This window comes from Chiroxiphia lanceolata, chromosome 28, assembly GCF_009829145.1.
Source record: "Chiroxiphia lanceolata isolate bChiLan1 chromosome 28, bChiLan1.pri, whole genome shotgun sequence".
Taxonomy (NCBI): Eukaryota; Metazoa; Chordata; class Aves; order Passeriformes; family Pipridae; genus Chiroxiphia; species Chiroxiphia lanceolata.
Window position 1 is genome coordinate 1977809 of NC_045664.1, and position 16956 is coordinate 1994764.

The 16956-nt window shown below is 48.9% G+C and overlaps 1 protein-coding gene across 3 annotated transcripts in view; it reads left to right on the forward strand.

Annotated features, from left to right (window-relative positions):
* Window positions 1-16956, forward strand: part of LRRTM4 (leucine rich repeat transmembrane neuronal 4) — a 207417-nt gene that overhangs the window by 178633 nt on the left and 11828 nt on the right. The gene's annotated exons all lie outside the window — the stretch shown is intronic.

Below are 16956 nucleotides of genomic sequence, written 5' to 3' on the forward strand. Positions count from 1 at the left end.
TCCTGAGGAAACACATCCCAGAGCTGAACAAAAAACCTCCAGTTCCAAGACCAGCGTGAAAAGAGTGACCTGTGGGAGCTCCGTGGCTGGAAGGAAAAGGCATCATCCCCACTCCTGTGCACCCCAGAAATCCTGGCAAAATCCAGGGAAAAACAGCAGCCAAAGCACATCCTGGGCTTCAGCAGCACAGTCAGCAGTGACATTTGGGATCCACCCTGACACAAGTGAGATTATTCTCTTCCATCAGGGCAGAAATGCCCCTCTCCTTGCTGTGGTTTACAGCTCATTTTGGGTAGGGAACCCCTTCTCACACTGTAATCACAAATGTATTTATACCTCACATTTATTTGAGATTATCATTTCTGCATCACATGCACTGTGTGTTTTATATGGAGTACATTGGTTTTATACATCAAAATCTACATTTACTACACAACTACTTCTAAAATCTACAAAAGTTAGAAAATCCAAAAAGCTCTGAGGCATCAGTTTACACAGAGCACTTAATTTGTGGCCCTGCTGCCCATTCCAGCTGGATTCCATTCCCATAAGGGGCTAAGTAAGCAGTCATTTACATGGATTGTTTGTGCTGCGAAATATTCCTGGTCCAGCTGGACAGAGAGAAGGAAACCTGCTTAATTTCCCTGTTATTAGTTAATTTATTTGTTGTTTCCTCTCTGTAAGATCAAACATCAGAGCGGAGTGTATTCCCAAACCAAATAAATTCCACCTTATTAAGTGCCTTCTGGTAACCAATACAGGCTAAAAAAGTTAGTTGGATTAATGATTTCACACACCTTTGTGTGGGTTTTCTCCCAAACAATTCCTTCCCAAATGCCACTGGGATCTGCAACAACTTTTTCTTCCCTCTTATTGGATATTCACTTGTTTTTGGAGTTTGCTTAAAGTCCCAGGACAAATTATTGGGGAAAAAAAATGTTATTTTGTGCTAAAACTGTAGAGTAAATACTCATTTTTATATTAGGAAGGAATTCTCCCCTGTGAGGGTGGGGAGGGGCTGGGATGGAATTCCCGGAGAAGCTGTGGCTGCCCCTGGATCCCTGGAAGTGCCCAAGGAAATGTTGGAGCGACCTGGGCTGGTGGAAGGTGTCCCTGTCCATGGCAGGGGGGCACTGGATGGGCTTTAAGGTCCCTCCCAACCCAAACCATTCTGTGTTTCTATGATTTTAAACAATCCAGACTGGAATGTGGACTGGATTCCCAGTTCTCCTGAGGCAGAGCAATCCCATGGACTTTGCTGGAGCTCTGTGAGTCTCAACTACCTGAGAATGTTTTATTTGATATTTTTTTAGCTGGCATTTCCACGTGAGCATGTTTGGATTTGCAGCTGTGCTGCCAGATGAGTTTTATTCCTGGCTGGGTAATTCCCCCCCACTCCCGGGTTTATCCTGCTCTGTGCTGAGTGGAACTGTGCAGCTCCAGGGATTAGCAGATCCACGGAGCATTCCTGGCTTTATGAGTTTCTCACTAATGCCAGAGATAAGCATTTCATACCTGGGAGCCATTCCACCTGTGTGGAATCATGTGAACATCATCCCTTAGGAAGCCAAAGCTGGAAAAACCCAACAATTACTCTTTCTGCTCCACTGAAGCTCCTGATTCCCCAAGAACTTTGAGAGACTTTTTCCTTTGCTTTAAAAAAAAAAAAAAACAAAAGCTAAATTAATTGGAAATGACAAGAGGAAAATGATCCAGCTGAATGCTTTGATAAGCAATCAAGGCTTAATAGATTAGAAAATATAATTAATTACTTAATTATACTCAAAGTGGTTGTTGTTGGTAGATTGTTCAGTGAAAAGCCATTGTTGGGTGGGAGGAGGTGCCCGTTGCATGAAGATCAGGATCCAGGAAGCCTTTGCTGCTGGCAGGGACTTGTGATGAGCACAGGGATGTTCCACACGTTCTCCAAAGGCTTCCCAAGCAGGTCCTTCCCCCCGAGGGTGGTTGGCACTGAAAGGTTTCCCCAGGGTTGGAGTTGGCACTGAAAGGGCTCCCCAGGTGTTGGTGTTGGCACTGAGGCTGCCAGAGCTCAGGGGGTGTTTGGACAAGGCTCTGTGGGCCAGGGTGGGATTTTGGGGTGTCTTGTGCAGGGCCAGGAGTGGGATGGATGATCCTGGTGGGTCCCTCCTGGCTCAGGATATTCCCTGGTTCTGGGATTCAGGCTTCTCCTGGTGGAACCACCCGAATGCGATGCCCGGCTCAGTTTGCAGCTCGAGGAGCTTTCCCAGTTTAGTGCCTGAAGAAGAAACATGAAATGTTAGTGTGGATAAAATCCAAACCACTGTCCTCTCTCCCACCCCACTGATTGGAAGGGAAGGAAGAAGAATAAAATTAATTAGTCTTAGGAATGGGATTTTTCCTGGGCTAATGCAGTGACTTTGGGAAGGACCCATTCATCACTTCATTGGCCTTGAGCCCAGCAATACCTGCTATTCATTCAAAAAAAATCACATTTTAGTGTAAGACTGTTATTAAGTGTTCCTGTGGCAATCAGTGGAGTAAAGGGAATGAACTGGAGCATGGAATATGTGTGAGTGACCCTGTGTGTGCACGTGGAAGTGCAAGGGGGCTGATTTCCCTGGATCAGTGGTGCTGCTGCCTCTCCAAGTGCTCTCACGTGTCTTTCTCTTGTGGATTCCAAAGGAGCTGCTTCCAAGGCTGCTCCAGGCTCAGCTCTGGCTGACACTGGGACATCCTGCTCCTCTCACTGGTGTGTCCCAAAGCACTCAGTACAAACTGCTGCTGTTCTGAACTCGGCACTGAAGGAGCAAAGAAAGAACTGAGCTGTCCAAGGATCCCCAGAGACAAAGGCAGGGCCTGAGGCCCAGGCAGCATTTCCAGCTTGTGCTGCCACTTCTTCAAAGCAGAGAAATTAAAACAGAATCCTTAAAATGTGCTTCTTTTTATTTAAGGGATTGTTGCCCACAGAGGTTGTGGACTCTCCATCCCTGGAAGGGTCCCAGGCCAGGTTGGAGCAACCTGGGAGGTGGAAGGTGTCCCTGCCCATGGCAGGGAGCTGGATGTGCTTTAAGGTCCCTCCCAACCCAACCCATGCTGTGATATTTGAAAAGGCTTTTAAGCAGAAGGTTTGTCTCAAGTAAGAAACCCCAAGATCAGGGTTTCCTTTTAAATTGCCTGCGGTCTTTTAATTCTAGGAATGACTTTGTTTCCCAGTGTGTGAGGGCTGGTGAGGAACTCCAAGTGCTTTTTGCATTCCCTTCCCTGGGAAGAGGCTGGAAGGAGCTGTTGGCAGGCTGGAGCTGCTGCTCCATGTCCCTCAGCCCCACTCTCCAGCCCTGGAGCTCACCTGGGCTCTTCATCGTGCTCATCCTCCTGGTTCTGGCTTTGCTGCCTCTCCAAGGGTGTCAGTGCCTCCCAAACCCCTCAGAGAAACCCTTCCCTGCTCCAGAGAGGAGCAGCAGTTCCTGTGGTTGTTGCCTTTGGAACATCCCTGTTCTGACAGTTGTTCAACAGGCAGCCAGAGGGGATGACTCCAGAGCAGGGCTGGAGGACTTGGATGCAACTGCTGGAAAAAAAAACAAAGATCCAGAGCAGCTGATGGAGTTTTTGTCTTTATCACGTTGTTTGAGCACTGCAGAGGAAGAAAGGCAAGGCTGCACTTCCCTCTGCTCTCAGAATCCAAACAGCAAAAGACTTCAGAGAGGGGGTTGAGGTGTAGGAAACCCTGTGGATGAACCCACCCCAGCTGGAGACAGGAGCTCTGTGCCAGCATTCCCTAGAGAACAATTCCTCAGTGAGAGCAGGATCCTGGGGCTGCTCAGCTTTCATTTCAGGTCGTGTGAGGTGCTCCTGACGTCTCTGACACATTTCTGTCGTGCCTGGTACTCAGAGCAGCTCATTGTGCTGCTCCCAGACACCTCCAGGTTTAAGTGGGAATTGCTAAACCCTTTATTGGTTTTGAGCACAAAGTCTGATTCCAAATGGCTTCAAATTTTCAAGTCATTCCCCCCCAAAATTTCATCCTGCTCACTTTAATTTCCCAGGAGTTCTGAAAGGATAATTCTGATATTCCAAAAGTAATGTTGCTGCACATTTTCCTGTACTGCTCATATTTACCTGGAAGAGCCTGTGAGTTCCTAATGGTGCCAGGAACTTTTCCATATGTTGAAAGAGGTGACTACCTTGCTTTTATTTCCTGAAAAAACATATTTCCCATCCATATAATGAATGGACTAAAGATAGATATAAGGAACTGTTTGTTTGCCAGCTTTAGCTACAGAAGAGCAGGAATTCCTTGGAAATGCACAGTAAAACTCCAAGAGCACCAAATTCATGGTGTTTTGCCTCATTTACACACCGTGTTTTCCAGCCAAAGTTTTCCTGTGGGAGTTTTCCTTTCCTGCCTAAGGAATCCAGGTTAAATCTCCATCAAACTGAGCAGCAAGTAGGTACAACCCATGTTGAAAAGTGCAATATCCATGGATATCAGCCTTTGGAAAAGCTGCTGATTCCTTCTGTTCCACTTGCATTAAGTTCTGCCAATCTCCATCAGTGTCTCAGACCTGAAAGCTCTTTCCAGGCTTGTTTGAGGGGCTGTAGTTGCTTTGCTCATTTTGCTTTGGTTTTGAGTTTGGATCAAACCCTGGCTGGGAGAATTTAGAAGAAAAAAATTGCTCCCAAATTGCTCCCAGTGCCAAGTTCTGGGATTCGAGGCTTTGCAAAAGGTGGGTGTGGGGTGGAAGAGTCCCAGTGTGGAGGGACAGAGGAGGGAAGGGGATCTGGGGAGGCCATGGGGACACACAGGTAAAGGGGATGAAGGACAGATGGGTGCTTTGGGGTCGGTGTGGGATTTGGGAACATCAAAAGGACACAAAATAACGGGAAGCAGATTTTTGTGGGAATGAGCTGAGCTCGGGAGGGTCAAACTTGCTTTGAAGATAGAACTGAGCTGTGCAGCTGGGCTCCAACCCTCCCCAAACCCTCCCTGCTCTCGGACCCAGGGATGTACAGAGCAGCTCAAAACACCTCCAAATTCTGTATTCAGCTGCAGGAGCCTGTTTGCAAAACTTTGGGCTTGGGGATAACGGTGCCAGCCCATCCCAGTCCCCTCATCACCCACCCAACCTCCTGCTCTAACAGCCAGCCATAAGGAAATGCCTGTGGAATTCTGATGGAAAGGCCTGGGATTTAGGAGGAGCAACCTTTCCACGGGGTTTTGCACTTAATAAACAATATTAAAAAGCAGCTCTGAGAAAGCAATCCCATGTTTCCATGGCAAAGAACAGAGAAATGCAACGGGGCTGGTTGTGGTTGGGAAAAAGAGACTGTGGAGCAGTGGGGAAGGTGCTGGAGCTCTGCTTTACCACTTTGGACACCATTTCCTAACAATACTGGATTTTTAGAGACATCATCTTTGCCTGATGGAAACCTAATGCATCCAAATATGCACCAGGGACATGGAATCAGGGAATGAAAGAATGGTTTGGGTTGGAAGGGACCTCAAAGCTCATCTCAGTGGGGGAGTCCCCATCCCTGGGGGGATTTAACATCCCTGTGGATGTGGCACTTGGGGACACAGGGCAGTGGTGGCCTTGACAGTGCTGGGGGATGGTTGGATTTGATGATCTCAGAGGGCTTTTCCAAACTAAGTGATTCCATGACTCCACATGAACCAAGCTGGAAATCAGTGATGATGTCTGATGGAAACAACCAGCCAGAATCCTGGACTCCTGGAGCAACTGGAAAACCTTTCCTTTTCCTTTTCTTTTTCCTTTTCCTTTTCCTTTTCCTTTTCCTTTTCCTTTTCCTTTTCCTTTTCCTTTTCCTTTTCCTTTTCCTTTTCCTTTTCCTTTTCCTTTCCCTTTCCCTTTCCTTCCCTTCCCTGATGTAGGATCAAGCCTAAATTGTTCTGCACTGGGAGCTGGTGGATCAGTGGGGTTTTAGGCCAAATCAATAACAGGAATGGCAATAAATTCCCAGGACTAGATGGAATCACCCCACCTTTCCAGTGGCTGTTGGAATATAAGTTGCTACACTGAGGAGTGTCTCATGTTTGTAGCAGGCACTGAATAATAAAAAAGCAGAAAACACAAGATTTTTAATAGGGCTCTTAAAAACTCCACAGAGGTCAGAGGTGCTGCCCAAGGAGATGTTGGAATAGTGAACAGTTCTCTGAAAACAGCTCAGTGGTGAGCAGGAAAACAAATACATGGAGAGAACTAGGACAGAAGTTGAGAATAAAACAAGAAACATCATTATTCCTCTCTACTCCCTCCATGTGAGGGTTTCCTGCAGTTCTGGTCACTTCAAAGCAGCTTTAGGAGAACTTGGAAACAGGGAGAGAGAAGAATCAACAGGAAGATCAGAGGTATGGAAAGTCTTACAGGGAGGGAGGTGGTAAATGAACACCACCCCTGACCTTGGAAAGGAGATGACTGGGGGGAGATGGGATGGAATCCATCATTTTCCAACAAATATCAGCCGGTTGCAGCTCTATAAAGGAAAGTCTTTGCTGTCATAAACCCTCAGCTCACAGGTCTCTAAAAATCCCAGTAATCTCCCTGTCCCTTTTTCCCACCTCAGCCCTGCAGGGATGGGAGGGGGTTTTCTGGAGAGTTTAAACAAATGGAGTCCTCACCTTGTTCTGGCCTCTCAGTGCTGCTTAAAATTGAGCTGGAGATTTATTTAGTCAAAATAAACCAGCAGAGCCCGGAATTGCCATGGAATTTGTTTGCCAGACAACAGAACAATGATTCCCTGGCTGTGCTAATTGTATTAACACAGCCCTGTTCCCTGCCTTGGGTAAACACCACTCAAAGGGAGAGGCAGCCAGAGCAGAGCTTTGTTTGCACTGGGGGACAGGGACAAGGTTTGTCCCTGAAGGTGTTTTTTTTGGCTGTTGCTCTTAGAGAAATCATTACTGTTTTTTATAATTCGTGGGTGGTTCTGGAGTGTGGGTGGGTGGGGGCAGAGCAGCTCCTGTGCTGTCCCCTTGGTCAGGGGGGTTATCCAGTGGGTATTCCTGCTCAGGGGAGTGGGAAGGTTGCAGTGGTGCAGAGTGAAGACCCTGCCTTGCATCTGAATCCCAGAATCACTGGAGGCTGGAAAAGCCTTCCAAGATCATCCAGTCCAAGCTGTGACTGAATCCCCCCCCCCCCCAGAGCCTTGGGTGCCACCTCCAGTCATTCCTTGGACACCTCCAGGGGTGGGGACTCCACCACCTCCCTGAGCAGCCCCTTCCAAGGCCTGACCACCCTTTCCAGGAAGAAATTCCTCCTGAAGTGTGGGTTGGGTGAAGTACAACTTGTCAGAACAACAAAATAAAGATACCGTGGCTTCATCATTGTGTTTCCCACGGCCTGAACTCTGTGGAAAGCAAAGGCATTTGTTGTTCTTTCTTGCCTCAGAGGGCCCCCTGGACTGCAGGGGTCCTGTTGACCTTCAGCAGCACCAGAATAAACAGGTTTGTGTTCCCTGAGCTCCCCAGAGTCTCAGGTTGGGGTCAGGGCCCTGCTGGGGCACTTCTGTGCCCTGGGCTGGACCAGAGCAGTGTTGGACACCAAAACAGCCCTGGCTGCAACCAGCTGAGTGACTCCATGGATGGACACGAGTAATTAGGGCTTAATGGTTAATTGTCCCTTCCCTCCCTTGGTGTCCAGCCAAAAAACACCCAAAAATGCTTTGCCTTATATTGCAGGTTCTACCTAAATGTAACATTAGAAGCTTTGTGCAATTTTAAACCTCCTGTCTGAGGATGCTTGGAACACCAGCCAAATGTTCTGTGTGTGCAGGTTCTTCAGTTCTCTCTGTCCTAAATTTGTGTCAGCTTCTAATGTTTATTATTGTCAGCTTCTAATGTTTATTATTTTGCTGCATTATAAACTTTTCTCCCCCAAATTCACACAGTTCTAGCGCACATCACAAAGGAAATATCACTTACTAACATTTTATTATGGTTTGTTAAAAAAGTAGGTTTGGGTTGTGGTGTGGTTTGAGTGTTGGGGACATATTTTAGGAGACATATGAAAAACCAGTTGGAGTGTTCATTGTGCAGAGCAGGCCAGGGGCAGGGGGCTGTGGCAGAGGGCTGGAGAAATGACCTGGAAACCAAAGAGTTTGGTATGGCAGGGAAGGAGAAGGATGAAAATCACTCCATGTAAGAGAAGAGTGAGGGCTAACAGGGTTGAAGGGAGTGTCTGTCTCAGTGTTAATCTGGGGACTCCACCCAAGTCCTTCAGTTCTGTTGGTCCTAAATTTGTGTCAGCTTCTAATGTTTATTATTTTGCTGCATTATAAACTTTTCTCCCCCAAATTCACACAGTTCTAGCGCACATCACAAAGGAAACATCACCTATTAACATTTTATTATGGTTTGTTAAAAAAGTAAGTTTGGGTTGTGGTGTGTTTGGAGTGTTGGAGACATATTTTAGGATGATCCTGGTGGGTCCCTCCCAGCTCAGGACATTCTGTGAGTGTCTCTCAGCTGAAGAACTGTCACCACACTGTGCACACACTGAGAACTGTCACTTGTGGCAGGGAGTGACAGCAGAGCCCTCAATGAAGGACATCTGGTGAGGAAATAATTACTTGATTATATTCCTCTTGTATTGATACCTTGGCAAAAGGAAAAAAAAAACCAACCCTACAAGCTCCTGCCCTCGTTTGTCAGCCCCAAACCATATGGTGGAGGCTACAATGGAGCCATGGTTGATCACCCTCCCCTCTAATGTGCAGCTGTTTGCTTTCTGATGGATAAATATGTGTTTAAATAATGCATCCCACCTAACTCTGTCAATTTTTGTGTAATGTTTCCTTTGACAACTGAATGTTTCCATTATGCCCAATAAACATCTTGGAGCCTGACCTGTTCCTGCTTTAAATGCACATTAAGGTGCCTTTCCTTGGCTTCACCTTCCAAAGGCAGCACTGCAGCTGTTCATTATTTCCAGCACTTACTACAAGAGACTCATTGTCAGGAGATAATTCCCCCCCCACCCCCCCCCCCCTTTTAGAACTTCATAAAAAACGTTCTAGTTCCTGACCACAAAGCCCCAGTGAATTGAGGATTGTGGAGGAGTGCTGGGAGCTTTGATGGCAGGGCTGTTCTGCTCTCAAAGGGCACTGAGGCTGCAGTGGCACAGCCTTTTTTTCAATGGCACAGCCTTTTTTTCCATGGCAATAGGGAGAGGCTGCTCTCCTTGTGCTCAGTTGTGGGCAGGTTTTGAAGCTGAACTGCCCCCCACACAAAGAGGAAAAGGGTAACCATGTCAACCATTGTCCAGCACTGCTATCACTCCCCTTGTGGCACCTCGGGGAGTTGTTGTGACACAGAGATGAAGGCTCTGAGGCTTCTCCTCAGGGACTAAATAACTAAATACCTGCTTGGCATCCCTGCAGGGGCTGCTCCTTCTCATTGCTCTCTCATGGGTTTTTATGTCCTTTATTCCAGGGTAAAGAATAAGGAGGGAAACCCAATAATTACTGGGAAACTAATGGATAGAGTAAAATCGTGGCTTAAATAGAATCATAGGATCGTTAGAGGTTGGAAAAGACCTCTAAGATCATCAAGGCCAACAGTCAACCCAGCACCAACCACCGTGGGCACCTCAAGTGCCACATCCACATGTTTTTTTGGACACTTCCACAGCTGGTGATTCCACCCCTGCCCTGAGCAGCCTGTTCCATTGCCTTACAACCCTTTCCACGAAAAATTTTCCCCAATATCCAACCTGAACCCCCCCTGGGGCAACGTTGAGGCCGTCCCCTCTCCTCCTGTCCCTTGTTCCCTGGGAGCAGAGCCCGACCCCTCCAGCTCCCCCCTCCTGTCAGGGACTTGCAGAGCCAGAAGGTCCCCCCTGAGCCTCCTTTTCTCCAGGCTGAGCCCCCCCAGCTCCCTCAGCCTCTCCTGCTGCTCCAGCCCCTTCCCAGCTCCGCTGCCCTCCCCCTGCTTCTGTTCCTAGGAGTGGGAGAACACTCAGCCCCAGGAAAATGCTGGATTTTTGTTTAAACTGAGGTGACGCCCAGAGAATGGAGTTTTCCCCAAGGACACCTCTGTTTGTGCCCCTTCTGTCCAATATTGTGGTTATTCCTGAATTACAGCAGATGGAGCCTTACTGAGGTCCCAGCCCTGCCCTGCTGGGCCCTGTGTGGGGCTGGAGTTCAGGGAGATTCCGTCACCAGAACACTTCTGGGATCATGGAATGGTTTGGATTGGAAGAGACCTCAAACCCACCCAGTGCCACCCCTGCCATGGGCAGGGACACATTCCCGTGGTCCAGGTTGCTCCAGCCTGGCCTTGAAGACATTCCAAGAAAGGCCTGTTGATTTGGTAAGGGATAAACCCAGTTATTTGATAGAGATGAAATAAAAGGCTCTTTGTTGCTGCAGAGAGGAGTCGATAATTTCAATTCCAGAATTAGAAGGGCATCTCCAATGTATTGGAATGGCCCTTGATCAGAGACACTGGGATAAGGTTTTAAGAGTCCTAAAGCCCCCTTTTAGAAAGGCCCAGAAAGTCTTTTGTCAATGGTCCTTCCTTATGTGATTCTTTTTGGGCCATATCACAAAACAGAGCCGTGTGTCTGAGTGTTAAATGAGCATTAGCTCTGCCAAAATTCCAGTAGGAAATTCCTGGATTAAGGAAAAACACAAAAATTAAACATATGGAAGAATTATTCAGGAACTTTGCAACATCTCTGTCAAATACACACAACAGGGGCTAGTTCTGCTGCTGGGTCCTGACAACTGGCAATAATAAATAAATATTAACTAGTATTAAATAATAGATATAATATAATCAATAATAATAAACTATAATAAATAAAATAAATAATAAAATATAAATGATATAATAAGTAATGCTAACTAATACATGGTAAATAATAAATAACCAATAAATAAATATTATTGTGAAGAGGAAACAACCAGAGTTGCCCGAGGTGGAGACTCTTCACGGGGTGGGTTGTGCAGGTTACACCACCTTGAACCTTCTCTCCTTGGCAAAGGCCATGGGCAAGATGCACTGGAGCAGAAAGAGCCTGGGAGGGATGAGGGATGTGCCTGCAGGAATGAGTCACCAGGAAAAAAACCAGTGACCAGAAACTCCCTGTAAATATTTAATTAATGTGGCAATGCAGCACTTGCTGTGTTTGAGGCACTGAGCACAGGGGGGCATCAGAGTGGGATGAATTATTCTGGCTGTTCCTAGAGGGGTCTGGTGCTGGGTCTGGGATTATCCTGGAGACCAAGATCCAGAGCCTGATGTCGGGCTGAGCTTCAACTCCTGTCTCAGCTTTTTGGTAGGACCTGTGATGTCAGGCTGGGTTAAATCCTTGGCTGTGGGGATTTAACTGGGGGGGAGCTGCTTGCCCTCTGTTTAATTGGGGATAAAGTGGGGATGGTGATGTCTGTTTGTCTCAGAGCAGCAGCACACAACTCATCTGCAGAGTGGGTGCAGAGCCCCAGCTGAGGGGCAAAGAGATGAGGGGGCAAAGAGCTGAGGGTTGTTGTTGCTGCCATGGTTTGACTTCTGCAAACCTCCCTGCTCTGAGTGCAGCTCTGCAGGGATGGGTGAACACCCATGGGCTCGTGTCAGTCCTGGCTGAGCAGTGTCACTGCCCCTGTTTTATTTATTCCTGGGATTTTATCCATGTTCTGCCCTGTGCAAGGTACATTTGTGGGAGATCTTGTGATACACAGACCTGACTGATTTCTGGTTGCCAGGCACAACACATTCCACCGGTGTGGGGTGATCATTTGGCTTCTGAAATTCCCAATAATCTCATGAACCTGTTCTGTTAGTGATGGGGAAACACTATTATGTATAATATTAAAGGATATGTATAATATTAAAGGATGTGTCGAAACAGCCAGTGCTTTATGCTCTTCTTTACAGAGCTGGGATCAGGGAGATAAATTGCCTTTTTTATTCCACATTAATCTCCATCCTCCTCGTGCTGTCCCTCACCTGCTCCATCCTGCTTTGGGGGCAGATGGGAGATAAGGGACGTGTCTCTGAGCTGTGTGCTCTGGATTTCAGGAGGCCTGGCCAGTCCCCTGGTGAGAATGAAAACATTCTCAGAGACATTTTCATTCTCTTCCCTTTCCAGAGGCCCTGTGGGCAGCTCACTTCTGATCTGACCCTTCTGCTTACTTGAGGTTTTCACTGGTGGCAGCGAAAACCCTGGAAGTGCCTTTGTGCTCTGTGATCCTGACAGGGGAATCTGAGGGCAGCAGAAATCCAATGTCTTTTCCACAGTCTTTCACCTGTTTCCTGCTGCAATTACTGGGGGATCGTTTGTTCAGCCTCCCCCTGAGTCTCTTCACCATGGCCTGGAGTCACAGTGTCACCTTTGTTCTCCTTTTAGTTGGGAGTGGAGAGGAAAGGAGCAGAGGGGTCTGAGCTGTCCCCAGGGCAGTGGCAGCCAAGGATCACAGAATCATGGAATCATGGAATGGTTTGGGTTGGAAGGGACATTAAAGACCATCCAGTTCTAACTCCCACTAGCCCAGATTACACCCAAGGCTCCGCTTTTAAGGCTTTGTTGATCTTGGATGAACTGCATGAAAATAGAGGGCTCCTAAAAGCAGGAGCAGGCAAACCCCTGCATGGGGGGTTGTGGCACCCCTTAAACCACAGTGTCAAAGGCAAACCCACCTTTAAACTGGGAGGTCTGAACTGTCTTGGGACACTGGGGAGCTGAATCACTTCCCTGACCCCTGAAGGGTGTTTAGTTCAGGTCAGGATCACACTTTTCACCCGAGTCTCAACATTGTCCTCTCTCAATGTGCTTCCATTGACGTCCATCCCAGAGTGGAGAAGCCTTTGGAGATTAAGCTAAACTGGAGTTTGGATTGACAGGAAGCTGAACAGGAGCCAGAGTGTGCCCAGGTGGCCAAGAAGGCCAATGGATCCTGGCCTGGCTCAGGAACAGTGTGGCCAACAGGTCCAGGGAAGTGATTCTTGCCCTGGACTCAGCGCTGGTGAGGCCACCCCTGGAGTGCTGTGTCCAGTTCTGGGCCCTCAGCTCAGGAAGGACATTGAGGGGCTGGAGCAGGTCCAGGGAAGAGCAACGAGGCTGGGGAAGGGACTGGAGCACAAGTGCTGTGAGGAGAGGCTGAGGGAGCTGGGGCTGTTCAGCCTGGAGAAGAGGAGGCTCAGGGGAGACCTCCTCACTCTCTGCAACTCCCTGCCAGGAGGGGGGAGCCAGCTGGGGGTTGGTCTCTTTGCCCACCCAACCATCAGCAAGACAAGAGGGCTCGGGCTTCAGCTGTGCCAGGGGAGGGTTAGGTTGGAGATTAGGAAGAATTTCTTTGCAGAGAGGGTGCTCAGCCCTTGGAATGGGCTGCCCAGGGAAGGGGTGGATTCTCCATCCCTGGAGGTTTTTAAGGTGAGACTGGATGTGGCATCAGTGCCATGGGCTGGGAACCACGGCGGGGTTGGATCAAGGGTTGGACTTGATGATCTCAGAGGTCCCTTCCAACCCAGCTGATTCTGTGATTCTATGATTCTGAGAGTTCATGGGCCAGCCTGGAGCCTGTTTGGTGTAAATCCCCCACAATGTGTGTGTTGTGGACACTGTGCACCCAAGCCCAGCTCCTGTGCTCTGCAGCTCTGCTCTTCTGAGCTCACTTACACACACACTCATAGTCACCGTGGCCACATGACGAGGGGAGTCATTTCGGGATAAAAGATCTGTATTCATGTGTTTAGCTTGTGGGAAAATCTGTCCCTCAATCTGTGCATCAGTTCTGAGATCTTTTTCTTGCTTGCTGTTTGCCTTTCTCCCACCCTTCATCTGTCACTCCTGTCTGGAGTACAAGCTCTGCAGGGCAAGGACTGAGCACACGAGCCTTGGGTCCCACCCCGTGCAGCTTCAGCTCTTGTCAAGGCCTCTGGGCACTGCAAAGAAACAGCAGATTTGGCATTGTGAGGGGTTTATTTATCTCTTTCTATTTCTTGTCCCAGTGTGTGTGGCCCTTGTGCAGTTTGGGGTCTGGTTGTGGCATCCCCTGGGTCTCACAGGTGAATCAGGTGGTGGTTGTTGGTTCCAGAGGGCTCCAATGGGGATTGAGCCATCAAAGGGGGAGAAATTCCTCCCTGGGAGGGGGTTGAGGCACGGGAACAGGTTGTCCAGTGGCTGCCCCATCCCTGGAAGTGTCCAAGGCCAGGTTGGACAGGGCTTGCAGCAACCTGGGCTGGTGGAAGGTGTCCCCTGCCCATGGCAGGGGGTGGCACTGGATGGGCTTTAAGGTCCCTTCCAACCCAGACAATTCTGTGTTTGTCTGATTTGTAACAATCCAGACTGAATGTGAACTGGATTCCCAGTTCTCCTGAAGCAGCTTTAAGGTCCCTTCCAACCCAAACCATCCTGGGCTTCTGGGATTCCATGATCCCACACAGAAGGCTGTTAAAGTTGCAGCCCCATATCCCACCAAGGTAATGCCACACCGAAAAAAATCGAATTACTCCCCTGTTTGCTGATCCCTTGGGACACACAGGAATTACCTTTCCCAACCAGAACAAGCTTAGAAAACACCAGAGGAGCTGGAAAGCCTTTGGTTTGTGCTCGGCTGGCTGGGAGGCTGCTCAAGCACACTGGCTGATGTGAGCTGCAGGGATTTCTGAGCTGCCCCTTTGCTTTCCAAACCCGGCTCCAAGAGCAGCTTTTCTTTTCCAGCAGGATTCTCTGAACCCGGTTCTTTTCCTTTCCCCCCATCCCTGTGTCGAGCACTGGAACGGTCCAAGTGGGCAACAACTATTTTTGCTTATTAGCGTTCGTTGTGTCAGCTGAGGGGCGAGACAGATTTGTTTGGCTTTCCTGGAATCCCGGAACCTGCCCAGCCAGCAGCTCCGGAGCGCAGGAGCTCTGCAGCCCTCTCCTGGCTGCAGCCGAGAGTGCTCGGAGCGCAGCGGAGGCCCTTCATCGCTGTCCCAGTGTGTCTGAACACGTTGTTTTTTGCAGAGCCGGACGGATTTCCACATCCCTGTGCCCGCAATTCCTGCTTTGGCTCCCCCCAGCTCTCCCCGAGGGGATCCTGACCCAGAGCAGTCCCGGAGCTGTTCTGTCCTGACCCAGTGTCTGGAGCAGCTCTCTGGGAGTGCTCAGAAATGGGGCAAAAGGAAGAAGCCTTGCTGATTTCCACCTCCACAGGGAACAGACGGCTTGGAACATCTTTCCTTTCCTCTCTGTCTTCACCATCTTGACTGTGTTGTTTCTGTGCCAGTTCTCAGAGGGTTCATGGTTTGGTTTGGAAAGGACTTTAAAGCCCATCCAGTGCCACCCCCTGCCATGGGCAGGGACACTTTCCACTAGCCCAGGTTGCTCCAAGCCCCGTCCAACCTGACCTGGAACACTTCCAGGGATCCAGGGGCAGCCACAGCTTCTCTGGGCAGCAGAGCTGTCTTTGGGTTAACCACTAAACCTTAGTTTCTGATTTTTCAGTGCTTTTCCTGTGCTGTTGCTGCTCTCTCCTCTCACATTGCACGGTGGTTGTTTTGAGGATTAGCATGTGGGTTGTTTGTTTTTGTTGTTTTTTTTTTTTTTGTTCTTTAGTGTCATGCAGATATTCCTTTCTGCTTTAAAAGGGTCCCTAAACTACTGTTGCTCAATAATAATTCCCATTGTTTTTGCTTTCATGCAGTAATTGAATTGATCTGCTCGGTTTTGCAGCAGCAAACATTGCTAAGCCAAGGATATTTCCTAACCCATCTTCCTCCCAGCTTTCTCAGGGATTCTGAATATGTCTTTTCCAATGATTCCCCTCCATATTGTAACACTTGCCCAAAGGAAGGAAAAAGTAATTTGTTTTCTGTAGAGTATTAAAAAATAATTCTCTCATTGGGAAACGTCCTTGCCTGCAATGCTGGACACTCCTGCATTAATTTTCTGCTCGCTTGATCTCTGATGTACAAAAATCCTATAGAACGTGACTGAAACACGAAGCCCTGTGTGTTATTGATTTTCTAACAGTGTTTGAGTCCCTTCCCTGCCTTCCCTGCTCTCCCTGTTTGCCATTTCAGGAGTGTTTGGAGCACAGGAACGACGTCGCTGTCACGTCCCTGCTTTGCCTGTCCCACCCTCGGAGCTGAGCAGTGGCACAACGACTGCTCTGTCACAGCCAAGAGGGGCTCCAGCAAAACAGGCACTTGTAGAGGTTCATATTTGAGGGTCTTGAGGCCTTTTAGGAGCTGGAAGTCCTTGTACTGCCCTGTAGCACCTTGTTTTGCCAGGGGTGAGTGGGGGATAACCATGTAGCTGCAGCTTCCAAGAGTACCTTTAGAGTTGGGGGCAAGTAGACGATTTTCCTTGAGCTGTTGGGCTGAACAGCATCACCCCTCAGCACAGGGGGCAGGAATTAGAATTCTCTTGCTCTCTCAGCCCAGCCTGTGTGTTCAGTGGGTTTGGCAGAGCTGGGAGCAGAGCTGAGGGTTTGTTCTCCATCAAACCAGGCTGTCTCCCAGACCTTCAAGGAACCCTGAGCCTGAGTCCTCCGGCCTTTGCACCAGGCAGTGTCACCCACAACCTACCAGTCCTCCCAGAACCACGGAACATGGAATGTACTGAGTGGGAAGGGACCCACCAGGATCATCAAATCCAACCCTCAGCCCTGCTCAGGCCCATCCCCAAGAGTCTCACCACGTGCCTGACAGTATCACCTAAAAGCTCCTTGAGCTCTGGCAGGCTCTTCATCCTCATCCCTGAATGTTTTCCCCTCCCTCAACACAAAACAGGCGTTTCCCTGCGGCCCTGCCCTGCTCCACCTCAGCTCCTGCTGCTGCAGGATGCAGAGGCTGTTCCTGACTCGGAGTGGAGATGGTGGTTACATAAATCCTCACCCCACCATGAGTCACATCCCAGTCCCTTTTGGAATTCAGGGGGGGTTGCAGTTCCCTCCGGCGTGGGCGGCAGCTCCGGCGGCGCTAATGGAGCCATCCAGCAGCAGGAGAAGCTCTTCTGTCCCTCCTGCTCCTGA